This window comes from Heptranchias perlo, chromosome 12 (assembly GCF_035084215.1).
Source record: "Heptranchias perlo isolate sHepPer1 chromosome 12, sHepPer1.hap1, whole genome shotgun sequence".
Lineage (NCBI taxonomy): Eukaryota > Metazoa > Chordata > Chondrichthyes > Hexanchiformes > Hexanchidae > Heptranchias > Heptranchias perlo.
In genome coordinates this window covers 70084866-70101988 of record NC_090336.1, presented here as the reverse complement: position 1 = coordinate 70101988, position 17123 = coordinate 70084866, and the positions used below count along the sequence as shown (strand labels likewise).

The following is a 17123-nucleotide window of genomic DNA, read 5'->3' as shown; positions in this document are numbered from 1 at the left end:
TATATTAGATAATTATTGACATTGAAATGTGCATGCAACTGCTGTAAAGGTTAAGAGTCTTATTTGTTAAAAGGTCTGGATCCATTTTTAAAATGTAATTTTTTATTAAATTCTCCATTAGCTACTGGGAATTTCGACGAAACACTGGGCAAGGCTGTCGCATTGGGGGATTGTGTGGCTTTTATGTTGCGTTGATCAGAGAAGAGCAAGGATTAGTGTATTTAACAGATACAGAGCAAGCATTTTAATGAGAGCTCGTATGAAGTTGCTCACAGCTCGAAGTTTGAGATCTGATCACAGTTGTGATGTCTAACTCCTAACCTGCCCTAAATATTTTTAAGGCTGTGCGTCAAGTAAATAATTAACTTGCGTTTACATTGTGCTTTTCGTGTCCCAAAGCATTAAGTACTTTTTTTTGAAGTGTAGTCACTGTTGTAATGTAGGAAATGTGGCAGCCAATTTGCGCACAGCAAGATCCCACAAACCGCAATGAGATAACGACCCGTTTTAGTGATGTTGGTTGAGGGATAAATATTGGCCAGGACACCGGGGAGAACTCAAATAGTACCATGGGATCTTTTACATCCACCTCAGAGGGCAGACGGGGCCTCTGTTTAACATCTCACCCGAAAGACGGCCCCTCCGACAGTGCAGCACTCCCTCCAGTACAGTGTCAGCCGAGATTACGTGCTCAAGTCTCTGGAGTGGGGCTTGAGCCCATGACATTCTGATGCAGAGGCGAGAATCCTCCAACTGAGTCGTTGCTGCCACCTGTAAGTTGAATAGATACGTGTAAACATTTGAAGTCAGGGGACAATTCCACCTACCAGCGAGTTTCCAGGTAAGAGGGGACCCAGCATCGGTTCGTTGCCTGGCTTTTTCAAAAAAGAAATAATTTTATATCTGTACCAAAGTGATATGTGGAGTGTGACTGATAGGAGCTAGATACAAATGCCTGAATATCTTGTGACAAAGTTGTGACAAATCTTGGACTGGTGGTGTGTGTCGCAAAGCAATTCTCATACCTCAACATAGGTTCGATACTGCAGTGGTGAGTCATTGCACTTTTAAAAGCTGCTGCCTGAACCTTTTCCCAGTGGTAAATTTGTAAAGTGAGGGGCTTCGTAAACAATTGAAACATAACTAGCGAGATTATTGCTGCAGAGTTTTTTTTAATTAATCGTTCATGGGATGTGGCCGTCTCCCTAATTGCCCCCTTGAGAAGGTGGTGGTGAGCCGCCTTCTTGAACCGCTGCAGTCCGTGTGGTGAAGGTTCTCCCACAGTGCTGTTAGGAAGGGAGTTCCAGGATTTTGACCCAGCGACGATGAAGGAACGGCCGATATATTTCCGTGTCGGGATGGTGTGTGACTTGGAGGGGAACGTGCAGGTGGTGGTGTTCCCATGTGCCTGCTGCCCTGTTGAGTTCCTTGGGTCAGTTCTATATACCTCTATCACCAAATGTAATTGGTGTTCCCATCCAAACTCCTGCTGCCCCCGTTTCCTAAGTCCCATTCACCCATCACCCCCTGTGCTCGCTGACCTACATTGGCTCCCAGTCCGGCAATGCCTCTTTTTTTTTTAGAAAAAATTCTCATCCTCATGTTCAAATCCCTCCATGGCCCTCGCCCCCTCCCTATTTATTTCGATAACCTCCTCCAGCTCTACAATCCTCCGAGATCTCTGCGCTCCTCCAACTCTGACCTCTTGTGCATCCCCCATCTCCTTCGCCCCACTGTTGGCGGCCATGCCTTCTGCCATCTAGGCCCTAAGCTCTGGAATTCTCTCCCTCCCCCTTTTTAAGATGCTCCTTAAAACCCTACCTCTTTGGCCAATCGTTTGGTCACCTGTCCTAATATCTCCTTATGCTGCTCGGTGTTAAATTTTAGTCTGATAGTCGCTCCTGTGGAACGCCTTGGGGCGTTTTACGACATTCAAGGTGCTATATAAATGCAAGTTGTTGTTGCATTCAAAATGAGTGCTTCCAGGAATTACCAATTGAGACCTCTGCATCTATGATTTAACGGTCTTCATACAGAAAACACATAGGAACAGGAGTAGGCCATTCAGCCCCTCGTGCCTGCTCCGCCATTTGATAAGATCATGGCTGATCTGTGATCTAACTCCATATACCTGCCTTTGGCCCATATCCCTTAATACCTTTGGTTGCCATAAAGCTATCTATCTCAAATTTAAATTTGGCAATTGAGCTAGTATCAATTGCCGTTTGCGGAAGAGAGTTCCAAACTTCTACCACCCTTTGTGTGTAGAAATGTTTTCTAATCTCACTCCTGAAAGGTCTGGCTCTAATTTTTAGACTGTGCCCCCTACTCCTAGAATCCCCAACCAGCGGAAATAGTTTCTCTCTATCCACCCTATCCGTTCCCCTTAATATCTTATAAACTTCGATCAGATCACCCCTTAACCTTCGAAACTCCAGAGAATACAACCCCAATTTGTGTAATCTCTCCTCGTAACTTAACCCTTGAAGTCCGGGTATCATTCTAGTAAACCTACGCTGCGCTCCCTCCAAGGCCAATATGTCCTTCCGAAGGTGCGGTGCCCAGAACTGCTCACAGTACTCCAGGTGCGGTCATTATTCCTTCTGCTGTAATGCAAGGCTAGAATCCAAGCCAATCTGTTCGATTTTTCTTCATGTTAAAACTGCTCTAAGCCGAGACCTAATACCTTTCTTATCCTGACATTTTCTTGTGGGAGTACCTGGCTCTCTGCTGTACCTGGGGATGCAATTCTGATTTTGATGACTACACCTCAAATGTAGAGAGAGAGCCAGACTCTCAACCTCTCCATCGTCGCTGACTGACCTTCGAGGTACTACCCTGCGATCCGCCAAGTGTTTTTTTTTACCTTGAAAAGGTTGCAAAGTTCACCACTTTTTTTTCTCTAAAGTTAAACTGCTGAATCCATATTAAAGAGGGGCAGCTGCCTCCCATGCGCACTGCACTTCAATGTGCTGCGCCTATCGAGAATCGTACAGGAAGATCTCTTTTTTTAGCTCGGCCTTGGTGCTGAGCCATGGCGCAGTGGGTAGCACTCTCTCACCTCCCTGAGGGCCACGAAGGTTGTGGGGTTCAGCTTTCCACTCCAAGGACCTGATCATATAATCTAGGCTGACACGGGAGTGTTGAGACATTAAACCAAGGCCCTGTCTGGCCCTGTCCTCTTAAATGGATGTGAAAGATCCCACGGCTACTATTTTGAAGACGTCCAGGTGAGTTCTCCCCGGTGTCCTGGCCAATATTTATCCCTTAACCAACATCACTTTAAAAAAAACCCACATTATCTAGTCATTTAATCTCATTGTTTGTGGGATCTTGCTGTGCACAAATTGGCTGCTGTGTTTCCCACATTACAACAGTGACTACACTTCAAGAGTACTTCATTGGCTATTAAGCGCTTTGGGATGTCCTGAGGTCATGAAAGGTGCTATATAAACGCAAGTCATTTACCTTGACGCTCTACTGCCATTTCTGGGGTGATGTTACAAGAGGTGGTTTTAAAGCTCCAGCACAGCGTGGGTTAAACTTCTGTTCTCTTTCTTCTTGGTGTGTGTTCAGCCCCGTTGTTAAAACCTGTTTTTCGATTATAAAAGATTCATGTGTTGGGAGTTACCTTGAGGTAGTTGCTTTGTGCTTGGCTAATCTTGTGTTGATATCAGTGAAGCAATCAACTGGGAGGGGTGAGACTCTCTCTGTAATCGACTGAGTGACACACTGGGGAGCCTGAAGGGTGGGGAATTGAACGTTGCCAGTTGGATAGGTTTTGCATGTTTCATTATCACTGGTCAGAAGTTCTGTAATATCCTCAGCTTTACACCAAGGCCCCGAAATATCCAACCAAGCAGAGGCTCACTGCATTGAGCTCAAAATTGTGGGGGCACTCCTGGTCGCATACAGCCAAAATGCAGACGATTGGGAAATTTACCCCGCCAGTGACGCCTGGATACTGCTCGCTGCTGTAAGTGACTGGAATTGAATTTACGCACATAATTTGTAACTATCCTCTGCTCACTGCAATTTGAGGGAGAAATCGTCCTGCTTTTATCAGGAGACGTAAACACCCTACTTTGATCATGGATTCTGTTTGCTGTAGTTTGTAGAGGCTCTGTTTAAATAGACTCGAGACATTTTTTTTTCAAAAAATATACTTTATTCATAAAATTTGTCGCAAAAAACATGCAATACAGTTGTCATATCTAGACTTTCTACTGTAGTGCACTCTGCTGGGTAAGTAGACTGTTTGCTGCGAGTTTTGCCATAAGTCCCACTCCACCTTTAGCTCATTCGCTGACGCAGTGGTGTCAATGGACACTCTGCGTAATCACATATAGAAATAGGATAAAATCCTTTTTATAATGTGAAGTTTGTCAGACGCAGTCAATCCTTTACCGATGAACAGAACGGGTTATCATCACCGAATGCTATGTCCTTTTCAATAATTATGTAAAAGCTGCCTTTGGCCAATAAAGAACGGGTATTGTCAATACTGGGCATTTTTACATGAAATTCTGCACTCGCAGTAAACGATAGATTTTTCAGTTGTTAATAGCTGAGCATTTGGACTCGTCTAGTGTCGGCATTGGCTCAGTATTAGCACGCTTGCCTCTGAGTCAGAAGATTGTGTGCTCGTGGTCCCACTCCAGAGACTTGAACACATAATCCAGGCTGACACTCCCAGTGTATTACTGAGGCCCATATCCCAAGAACGAACAAAAATAAGTAAATCTGACTGCTTTAATGGTACAATACAGAAACGGAGGGAAGTGGCGTTTGATTGCACTCCTGACCATCTCCCCCGGCCACACCAAGAAGGCAGTCTCGCTACTTTCTAAACCTATCTGGAGTTGATTTGAATATTTGTTCGGTGAGACCGCACCTGGAATACTGCATACAGTTTTGGTCTCCATACTTAAGAAAAGACATACTTGCTCTCGAGGCAGTACAGAGAAGGTTCACTCGGTTAATCCCGGGGATGAGGGGGTGGACATATGAGGAGAGGTTGGGTAGATTGGGACTCGACTCATTGGAGTTCAGAAGAATGAGAGGCGATCTTATTGAAACATATAAGATTGTGAAGGGGCTTGATCGGGTGGATGCGGTAAGGATGTTCCCAAGGATGGGTGAAACTAGAACTAGGGGGCATAATCTTAGAATAAGGCCATTTAGCCCCTCAAGCCTGTTCCGCCATTGAACGAGATCATGGCTGATCTGTGACCGAACTGCAAAACCCGTCTTAGCCCCATATCCCTTTTGGTTAACAAAAATCTATTTTATTATTCGTTCATGGGATGTGGGCGTCACTGGCAAGGCCGGCATTTACTGCCCATCCCTAATTGCCCCTTGAGAAGGTGGTGGTGAGCTGCCTTCTTGAACCGCTGCAGTCCGTGTGGTGAAGGTTCTCCCACAGTGCTGTTAGGAAGGGAGTTCCAGGATTTTGACCCAGCGACGATGAAGGAACGGCCGATATATTTCCAAGTCGGGATGGTGTGTGACTTGGAGGGGAACGTGCAGGTGGTGTTGTTCCCATGCGCCTGCTGCCCTTGTCCTTCTAGGTGGTAGAGGTCGCGGGTTTGGGAGGTGCTGTCGAAGAAGCCTTGGCGAGTTGCTGCAGTGCATCCTGTGGATGGTACGCACTGCAGCCACAGTGCGCCGGTGGTGAAGGGAGTGAATGTTTAGGGTGGTGGATGGGGTGCCAATCAAGCGGGCTGCTTTGTCCTGGATGGTGTTGAGCTTCTTGAGTGTTGTTGGAGCTGCACTCATCCAAGCAAGTGGAGAGTATTCCATCACACTCCTGACTTGTGCCTTGTAGATGGTGGAAAGGCTTTGGGGAGTCAGGAGGTGAGTCACTCGCCACAGAATACCCAGCCTCTGACCTGCTCTCGTAGCCACAGTATTTATATGGCTGGTCCAGTTAAGTTTCTGGTCAATGGTGACCTCCAGGATGTTGATGGTGGGGGATTCGGCGATGGTAATGCCGTTGAATGTCAAGGGGAGGTGGTGAGATGGTCATTGTCTGGCACGAATGTTACTTGCCACTTATCAGCCCAAGCCTGGATGTTGTCCAGGTCTTTCTGCATGCAGGCACGGACTGCTTCATTATCTGAGGGGTTGCAAATGGAACTGAACACTGTGCAATCATCAGCGAACATCCCCATTTCTGACCTTATGATGGAGGGAAGGTCATTGATGAAGCAGCTGAAGATGTTTGGGCCAAGGACACTGCCCTGAGGAACTCCTGCAGCAATGTCCTGGGGCTGAGATGATTGGCCTCCAACAACCACTACCATCTTCCTTTGTGCTAGGTATGACTCCAGCCACTGGAGAGCTTTCCCCCTGATTCCCATTGACTTCAATTTTACTAGGGCTCCTTGGTGTCACACTCTGTCAAATGCTGCCTTGATGTCAAGGGCAGTCACTCACCTCACCTCTGGAATTCAGCTCTTTTGTCCATGTTTGGACCAAGGCTGTAATGAGGTCTGTAGCCGAGTGGTCCTGGCCCAAACCAAACTGAGCATCGGTGAGCAGGTTATTGGTGAGTGAGTGCCGCTTGATAGCACTGTCGACGACACCTTCCATCACTTTGCTGATGATTGAGGGTAGACTGATGGGGCGGTAATTGGCCAGATTGGATTTGTCCTGCTTTTTGTGAACAGGACATACCTGGGCAATTTTCCACATTGTCGGGTAGATGCCAGTGTTGTAGGTGTACTGGAACAGCTTGGCTAGAGGAGCGGCTAGTTCTGGAGCACAAGTCTTCAGCACTACAGCTGCGGTTCAAGAAGGCGGCTCACCACCATCTTTCTATCAGTTCCCCTTCATATCTTAAACTTCAATCAAATCACCCCTTTAACTTCTAAATTCCAGGGAATACAACCCTAGTTTGTGTAATCGCTCCTCGTAATTTAACCCTTGGCGTCCAGATATCATTCTAGTAAATCTGCGCTGCACTCCCTCCAAGGCCAATATGTCCTTCCGAAGGTGTGGTGCCCAGAACTGCTCACAGTACTCCAGGTGCGGTCTAACCAGGGTTTTGTATAGCTGCAGCATAACTTCTCCAACCTTGTATTCTAGGTCCGCGAGATATAAAGGCCAGCATGCCATTAGCCTTTTTGATTATTTTCTGTACCTGTCCATGACATTTTAACGATCAATGTACATGGATCCCTAAGTCTCTTTGGGCCTCCACTGTTTTGAGCTTTTCACCATTTAGAAAGTACTCTGATCTATCCTTTTAGTTCCAAAGTGGATGACTTCACACTTGCTAACATTGAAATCCATTTGCCACAGTTTTGCCCATTCACTTAACCTATTGATATCTCTCTGTAATTTTATGCTTCCATCTACACTGCTTGCAATGCTGCCTGTCTTTGTGTCACCAGCAGACTTGGATATGTGGCTCTCTATCCTGTCATCTAAGTCGTTAATAAATACAGTGAATCGTTAGGGCCTTAACACCTCCCCTTGACATTCAACGGCATTACCATCGCCGAATCCCCCACCATCAACATCCTGGGGGTCACCATTGACCAGAAACTTAACTGGACCAGCCATATAAATACTGTGGCTACAAGAGCAGGTCAGAGGCTGGGTATTCTGTGGCGAGTGACTCACCTCCTGGCTCCCCAAAGCTTTTCCACCATCGACAAGGCACAAGTCAGGAGTGTGATGGAATAATCTCCACTTGCCTGGATGAGTGCAGCTCCAACAACACTCAAGAAGCTCGACACCATCCTGGACAAAGCAGCCCGCTTGATTGGCACCCCATCCACCACCTTAAACATTCACTCCCTTCACCACCAGCGCACAGTGGCTGCAGTGTCTACCATCCACAGGATGCATTGAAGCAACTCGCCAAGGCTTCTTCGACAGCACCTCCCAAACCCGCGACCTCTACCACCTCGAAGGACAAGAGCAGCAGGCACATGGGAACATCACCTGCACGTTCCCCTCCAAGTCACACACCATCCCGACTTGGAAATATATCGGCCGTTCCTTCATCGTCGCTGGGTCAAAATCCTGGAACTCCCTTCCTAACAGCACTGTGGGAGAACCGTCACCACACGGACTGCAGCGGTTCAAGAAGGCGGCTCACCACCACCTTCTCAAGTGCAATTAGGGATGGGCAATAAATGCCGGCCTTGCCAGCGACGCCCACATCCCATGAACGAATAAATAAAGAAAAAACATGGAGCAGAAATGTGATTTGCTCCTGTTTTCTTTTTTCATTCTCGGGATGTGGGCGTCGCTGACAAGGCCGGCCTTTATTGCCCATCCCCCGAGTTGCCCTGAGAAGGTGGTGGTGGGCCTTCTTGAACTGTTGCTAACGGGTTTGATGCAACTGAGGTGACTTGCTGGGCCTCTTCAAAGGGCAGTTAAGAGTCAACGACATCGGTGAGGGACTGGAGTCATACCTAGGCCAGACTGGGTAAGGAGAGCAGGTTCCCTTCCCTCAAGGACATTAGTGAGCAAGTTGGGTTTTTAACTGCAATCTGGTCAATTTTACAGATATCACCTTGTTTTGTTCCAATTTTTTTTCAACTGTATTCAAGTTCTCAAACTACCCCCTGGATTATTAGTCCTGTAACATAGCCACCACACTACCATACCCCCGAATGCTGTTGTACTGTATGTATTGATAAACTGGCAACGTCCTTCAGTAGGGTCATAGCATGGATTTGGAGGGACTACAGTGTTGCAAATGAATTTTCTGCCACAATCCCAACCATATGGGTGTTCAGCCATGGCTCAGTGTGTAACACTCTCTCCTCTGAGTGAGAAGGTTGTGGGTTCGTAGTCCCACTCCAGAGACTTGAGCACAAAATCTAGGCTGACACTCTCAGTGCAGTACTGAGGGAGTGCTGCACTGTCTGAGGTACCGTCTTTCGGATGCGATCTGAGGCCCTGTCTGCCCTCAGGTGGATGTACAAGACTCCACGGCACTATTTTGAAGAAGAGCAGGGGAGTTCACCCTGGCCAATATTTATCCCTCGAACTCTCTTCCACAAATGGCAATTGATACTAGCTCAATTGCTAAATTTAAATCTGAGATAGATAGCTTTTTCGCAACCAATAGGGATATGGGCCAAAGGCAGGTATATGGAGTTAGATCACAGATCAGCCATGATCTTATCAAATGGCGGAGCAGGCACGAGGGGCTGAATGGCCTAATCCTGTTCCTGTGTTGCTATGGCCATCACCTAAAACAGATTATCTGGTCATTATTACATTTGTGGGAGCTTGCTGTGTGCAAATTGGCTGCCGCGTTTCCTACATTACAATGACTACGCTTCAAAAGTACCTCATTGGCTGTAAAGCACATTTGGGATGTCCTGAGATCGTGAAAGGCGCTATATGAATGAAAGTTCGTTCGTTCTTCTGTTAATAGTGACTTTTTACCTGATACTGTTCAGTCAAAGCTTGTTGCATGTTTTCAATCAACATCAAACAGCCTAAAATAAAGCTCTGTTGTTAGGTGCCGAACATGTTTTTGCCTTTGGTAATTGGACGGCAATTAAAGTTTGGTCTGGAGAGGTATGGGAAGAATAAAAGCTGGCGGTTCTCAAAGTGGAAAATGATTCCCTGTGGTGCTGTCCCTTTTTTATATTTGGACATGTGGGAAAAGTAATGAGATACCCAGAGCTGGAGTTCTGTTACAATAAAGGGAGCAAACTGCTAAGAGACAAATTTCGGGAAGATCTTCACGTTGCAGAAGAGATCCCAATCGATGCATCTCCTGTGGACCTTTGCCTTTTGCGTCAGTTCCTATGACAACAAAGTATAAATAGCGTGAGGCAGGCTTAGCCCTTTGTCCGTATGGAAACTTGTGACTACGCCTCTGGGGAAGCGGGGAATTGGCTTTGCATGACCCATGTCCTTGATCGATTCTCTTAAGGCTTCTGCTGCTTGGTGTACACTGTCCCTCTGCGAATCCCCTATTGGAACATTTCTACTTTTTTGAAGGTGCAGAAAAGATTGTAAAACTAGAATGTCCCGTCGAGCAGAATGTCCCCCAGAGCAACGACGCACACGTAGGGAACAGGTGGAGGCCATTCAGCCCCTCGAGCCTGTTCCACCATATAATTAGATCATGGCTGATCTGTATCTTAACTTAGGTCCGTATCCCTTAATACCCTCGCCTAACAAAAATCCATCGATCTCGGTTTTGAAGTTTTCAATTGACCCCCAGCCTCAACAGCTTTTTTGGGGGAGAGAGTTCCAGATTTCCACTCCCCTTTGCGTGAAGAAGTGCTTCCTGACATCACCCCTGAACGGCCTGGCTCTAATTTTAAGGTTATTCCCCCACAAGAGGAAATAGGGCAGATAGAGAAATGTCAGCTCCTTTGATCATCTTAAACACCTCAATTAGATCACTCCTTAATCTTCGATATTCGAGGGAATACAAGCCGAGTCCATGCAACCTGCCCTCATAATTTAACCCTTTTAGCTGTCCCATGATTGGTATTTTCGTACAATCTGCTAGAGTTCGAAGGGCGTGTGAGAGTTCAGCATTAGCGATGCGTGATCCTGAATCAGGACTGGGGACAGCAAGCTCGTAGGCCGCCTTAATGGGCCCGATTGAAACGGGTGGGTGAGAGAGCTGGGGAAAAAGTTAACTATGAATATCGGTAAAATCGTACAGCACAGAAGGAGGCCATTGTGTCAGTGCCAGCTCCTTGAAAGAGCGATCCAATCAGCCCCACTCCAACCCCCCCCCTGCCCTTTCCCCATCGCCCTGCAAATTTCACCCCTTCAAATATTTATCCAATTCCCTTTTTGAAAGTTACCTTTGAATCTGCTTCCACCGCCCTTTCCAGGCAATGCATTCCACGTTGGGTTTAACCCTTGATCGGATTTGTTTTTGGAGTGCGCTGGATGACATGGTGTTGGACAGACGTGTCGGGTCAGAACTTCTGTCAGAGTTTGCAGTGGTGTTGTAGTAGGGAAGTAAAAAAGACCGCACCTGGAGTACTGTGAGCAGTTCTGGGCACCGCACCTTCGGAAGGACATATTGGCCTTGGAGGGAGTGCAGCGTAGGTTTACTAGAATGATACCCGGACTTCAAGGGTTAAGTTACGAGGCGAGATTACACAAATTGGGGTTGTATTCTCTGGAGCTTCGAAGGTTAAGGGGTGATCTGATCGAAGTTTATAAGATATTAAGGGGAACGGATAGGGTGGATAGAGAGAAACTATTTCCGCTGGTTGAGGATTCCAGGAGTCTAAATATTAGAGCCAGACCTTTCAGGAGTGAGATTAGAAAACATTTCTACACACAAAGGGTGGTAGAAGTTTGGAACTCTCTTCCGCAAACGGCAATTGATACTAGCTCAATTGCTAAATTTAAATCTGAGATAGATAGCTTTTTGGCAACCAAAGGTATTAAGGGATATGGGCCAAAGGCGGGTATATGGAGTCAGATCACAGATCGGCCATGATCTTATCAAATGGCGGAGCAGGCACGAGGGGCTGAATGGCCTACTCCTGTTCCTATGTTCATAATGCAGAAAAGGATCCAATCGATGCATCTTCTGTGTACCTTGCCTTTGTGTCAGTTCACATCACAACAAGCTGTAAATAGCGTGAGGCAGGGCTAACATTTAGTCTGCATGGAAAATTGTGCATGTGTGCCTCAGGGAAGCTGGGAATTGGGTTTGTGTCTGAGCCAATCTTTCTCTTTCACTTTTTTCCCCCTCCTATCTCTTGCTCCTAACCTCCACCCAGAGACTGCTGAGCTCTGTCCTTGTCATGTTCAGGCTGTACCTAATATGGTTTATGCGGTCCACTATGTAAACCAGATTAGACCTGGTTTCATCCAGATTTTACTTCTTTGCACTAGCCTGAAGATAGTTTCAGGAATTCTGGCAGGCCTCCCATCTTCTACTCTCCATGAACTCGAGCTCATCCAGAACTCTGCTGCCCGTATCCTAACTCTCACCAAATCCCGTTCACCCATCACCCCCTGTGCTCGCTGACCGACATTGGCTCCCAGTCCCCGACCACCTCGATTTTAAAATCCTAACCTTCGTGTTCACATCACTCTTTGGCCTCGCGGCCCCCCCATCTCTGTAACCTCCTCCAGCTCTACCTCCTCCCCCCCCATCTCTGTAACCTCCTCCAGCTCTACCTCCTCCAATTCATCTCTGTAACCTCCTCCAGCTCTACCTCCTCCCCCCCATCTCTGTAACCTCCTCCAGCTCTACCTCCTCCAATTCATCTCTGTAACCTCCTCCAGCTCTACCTCCTCCAATTCATCTCTGTAACCTCCTCCAGCTCTACCTCCTCCAATTCATCTCTGTAAACTCCTCCAGCTCTACCTCCTCCTCTTCCCCCCATCTCTGTAACCTCCTCCAGCTCTACCTCCTCCAATTCATCTCTGTAACCTCCTCCAGCTCTACCTCCTCCAATTCATCTCTGTAACCTCCTCCAGCTCTACCTCCTCCCCCCCATCTCTGTAACCTCCTCCAGCTCTACCTCCTCCAATTCATCTCTGTAACCTCCTCCAGCTCTACCTCCCCCACCCCCCATCTCTGTAACCTCCTCCAGCTCTACCTCCTCCCCCCCATCTCTGTAACCTCCTCCAGCTCTACCTCCTCCCCCCCATCTCTGTAACCTCCTCCAGCTCTACCTCCTCCCCCACCATCTCTGTAACCTCCTCCAGCTCTACCTCCTCCCCCACCATCTCTGTAACCTCCTCCAGCTCTACCTCCTCCCCCACCATCTCTGTAACCTCCTCCAGCTCTACCTCCCCCACCCCCCATCTCTGTAACCTCCTCCAGCTCTACCTCCTCCAATTCATCTCTGTAACCTCCTCCAGCTCTACCTCCTCTCCCCCATCTCTGTAACCTCCTCCAGCTCTACCTCCTCCAATTCATCTCTGTAACTTCCTCCAGCTCTACCTCCTCCAATTCATCTCTGTAACCTCCTCCAGCTCTACCTCCTCCAATTCATCTCTGTAACCTCCTCCAGCTCTGCCTCCTCCTCCCCCCCCATCTCTGTAACCTCCTCCAGCTCTACCTCCTCCCCCACCATCTCTGTAACCTCCTCCAGCTCTACCTCCTCCAATTCATCTCTGTAACCTCCTCCAGCTCTACCTCATCCAATTCATCTCTGTAACCTCCTCCAGCTCTACCTCCCCCCCCCATCTCTGTAACCTCCTCCAGCTCTACCTCCTCCAATTCATCTCTGTAACCTCCTCCAGCTCTACCTCCTCCAATTCATCTCTGTAACCTCCTCCAGCTCTACCTCCAGCTCTACCTCCTCCAATTCATCTCTGTAACCTCCTCCAGCTCTACCTCCAGCTCTACCTCCTCCAATTCATCTCTGTAACCTCCTCCAGCTCCACCTCCCCCCCCCATCTCTGTAACCTCCTCCAGCTCTACCTCCTCCAATTCATCTCTGTAACCTCCTCCAGCTCTACCTCCAGCTCTACCTCCTCCAATTCATCTCTGTAACCACCTCCAGCTCTACCTCCTCCAATTCATCTCTGTAACCTCCTCCAGCTCTACCTCCCCCCCCCATCTCTGTAACTTCCTCCAGCTCTACCTTCTCCAATTCATCTCTGTAACCTCCTCCAGCTCTACCTCCAGCTCTACCTCCTCCAATTCATCTCTGTAACCTCCTCCAGCTCCACCTCCCCCCCCCATCTCTGTAACCTCCTCCAGCTCTACCTCCTCCAATTCATCTCTGTAACCTCCTCCAGCTCTACCTCCAGCTCTACCTCCTCCAATTCATCTCTGTAACCACCTCCAGCTCTACCTCCTCCAATTCATCTCTGTAACCTCCTCCAGCTCTACCTCCCCCCCCATCTCTGTAACTTCCTCCAGCTCTACCTCCTCCAATTCATCTCTGTAACCTCCTCCAGCTCTACCTCCTCCAATTCATCTCTGTAACCTCCTCCAGCTCTACCTCCTCCCCCCCATCTCTGTAACCTCCTCCAGCTCTACCTCCCCCACCCCCCATCTCTGTAACCTCCTCCAGCTCTACCTCCTCCAATTCATCTCTGTAACCTCCTCCAGCTCTACCTCCTCCTCCCCCCCCATCTCTGTAACCTCCTCCAGCTCTACCTCCTCCAATTCATCTCTGTAACCTCCTCCAGCTCTACCTCCCCCCCCCCATCTCTGTAACCTCCTCCAGCTCTACCTCCTCCAATTCATCTCTGTAACCTCCTCCAGCTCTACCTCCTCCAATTCATCTCTGTAAACTCCCCCAGCTCTACCTCCTCCAATTCATCTCTGTAACCTCCTCCAGCTCTACCTCCTCCAATTCATCTCTGTAACCTCCTCCAGCTCTACCTCCTCCCCCCCATCTCTGTAACCTCCTCCAGCTCTACCTCCTCCAATTCAACTCTGTAACCTCCCCCAGCTCTACCTCCTCCCCCCCATCTCTGTAACCTCCTCCAGCTCTACCTCCTCCAATTCATCTCTGTAACCTCCTCCAGCTCTACCTCCTCCAATTCATCTCTGTAACCTCCTCCAGCTCTACCTCCTCCAATTCATCTCTGTAACCTCCTCCAGCTCTACCTCCTCCAATTCATCTCTGTAACCTCCTCCAGCTCTACCTCCTCCCCCCCATCTCTGTAACCTCCTCCAGCTCTACCTCCTCCAATTCATCTCTGTAAACTCCCCCAGCTCTACCTCCTCCAATTCATCTCTGTAACCTCCTCCAGCTCTACCTCCTCCCCCCCATCTCTGTAACCTCCTCCAGCTCTACCTCCTCCAATTCATCTCTGTAACCTCCTCCAGCTCTACCTCCTCCCCCCATCTCTGTAACCTCCTCCAGCTCTACCTCCTCCCCCCCCCATCTCTGTAACCTCCTCCAGCTCTACCTCCTCCAATTCATCTCTGTAACCTCCCCCAGCTCTACCTCCTCCCCCCCCATCTCTGTAACCTCCTCCAGCTCTACCTCCCCCCATCTCTGTAACCTCCCCCAGCTCTACCTCCCCCCATCTCTGTAACCTCCTCCAGCTCTACCTCCTCCAATTCATCTCTGTAACCTCCTCCAGCTCTACCTCCCCCAACCCCATCTCTGTAACCACCTCCAGCTCTACCTCCTCCAATTCATCTCTGTAACCTCCTCCAGCTCTACCTCCTCCCCCCCATCTCTGTAACCTCCTCCAGCTCTACCTCCTCCCCCCCATCTCTGTAACCTCCTCCAGCTCTACCTCCTCCCCCACCATCTCTGTAACCTCCTCCAGCTCTACCTCCTCCAATTCATCTCTGTAACCTCCTCCAGCTCTACCTCCCCCACCCCCCATCTCTGTAACCTCCTCCAGCTCTACCTCCTCCAATTCATCTCTGTAACCTCCTCCAGCTCTGCCTCCTCCTCCCCCCCATCTCTGTAACCTCCTCCAGCTCTACCTCCTCCAATTCATCTCTGTAACCTCCTCCAGCTCTACCTCCTCCCCCCCATCTCTGTAACCTCCTCCAGCTCTACCTCCTCCCCCACCATCTCTGTAACCTCCGCCAGCTCTACCTCCTCCAATTCATCTCTGTAACCTCCTCCAGCTCTACCTCCTCCAATTCATCTCTGTAACCTCCTCCAGCTCTACCTCCTCCCCCCCATCTCTGTAACCTCCTCCAGCTCTACCTCCCCCCCCATCTCTGTAACTTCCTCCAGCTCTACCTCCTCCAATTCATCTCTGTAACCTCCTCCAGCTCTACCTCCCCCACCCCCCATCTCTGTAACCTCCTCCAGCTCTACCTCCTCCAATTCATCTCTGTAACCTCCCCCAGCTCTACCTCCCGCCATCTCTGTAACCTCCTCCAGCTCGACCTCCTCCAATTCATCTCTGTAACTCCTCCAGCTCTACCTCCTCCAATTCATCTCTGTAACCTCCTCCAGCTCTACCTCCTCCAATTCATCTCTGTAACCTCCTCCAGCTCTACCTCCTCCAATTCATCTCTGTAACCTCCTCCAGCTCTACCTCCTCCCCCCCATCTCTGTAACCTCATCCAGCTCTACCCCCCTCCCCCCGATCTCTGTAACCTCCTCCAGCTCTACCTCCTCCCACCCCCCCATCTCTGTAACCTCCTCCAGCTCTACCTCCTCCTCCCCCCCCATCTCTGTAACCTCCTCCAGCTCTACCCCCCCAATCTCTGTAACCTCCTCCAGCTCTACCTCCCCCCCCATCTCTGTAAACTCCTCCAGCTCTACCTCCTCCAATTCATCTCTGTAACCTCCTCCAGCTCTACCTCCTCCTCCCCCCCCATCTCTGTAACCTCCTCCAGCTCTACCTCCCCCCAATCTCTGTAACCTCCTCCAGCTCTACCTCCTCCAATTCATCTCTGTAACCTCCTCCAGCTCGACCTCCCCCCATCTCTGTAACCTCCTCCAGCTCTACCTCCTCCCCCACCATCTCTGTAAACTCCTCCAGCTCTACCTCCTCCCCCCCATCTCTGTAACCTCCTCCAGCTCTACCTCCTCCAATTAATCTCTGTAACCTCCTCCAGCTCTACCTCCTCCAATTCATCTCTGTAACCTCCTCCAGCTCTACCTCCTCCAATTCATCTCTGTAACCTCCTCCAGCTCTACCCCCCCAATCTCTGTAACCTCCCCCAGCTCTACCTCCTCCTCCCCCCCCATCTCTGTAACCTCCTCCAGCTCTACCCCCCCAATCTCTGTAACCTCCCCCAGCTCTACCTCCTCCTCCCCCCCCATCTCTGTAACCTCCTCCAGCTCTACCTCCCCCCATCTCTGTAAACTCCTCCAGCTCTACCTCCTCCAATTCATCTCTGTAACCTCCTCCAGCTCTACCTCCTCCAATTCATCTCTGTAACCTCCTCCAGCTCTACCTCCTCCAATTCATCTCTGTAACCTCCTCCAGCTCTACCTCCTCCAATTCATCTCTGTAACCTCCTCCAGCTCTACCTCCTCCTCCCCCCCCATCTCTGTAACCTCCTCCAGCTCTACCTCCCCCCATCTCTGTAAACTCCTCCAGCTCTACCTCCTCCAATTCATCTCTGTAACCTCCTCCAGCTCTACCTCCTCCAATTCATCTCTGTAACCTCCTCCAGCTCTACCTCCCCCAATTCATCTCTGTAACCTCCTCCAGCTCTACCTCCTCCCCCCCATCTCTGTAACCTCCCCCAGCTCTACCCCCCCATCTCT

General features: G+C 49.3%; 1 protein-coding gene across 2 annotated transcripts in view; it reads left to right on the top strand.

The window, feature by feature from the left end:
* The window catches only part of ppfibp2b (PPFIA binding protein 2b), a 270248-nt gene that overhangs the window by 12694 nt on the left and 240431 nt on the right, over positions 1–17123 (top strand). The gene's annotated exons all lie outside the window — the stretch shown is intronic.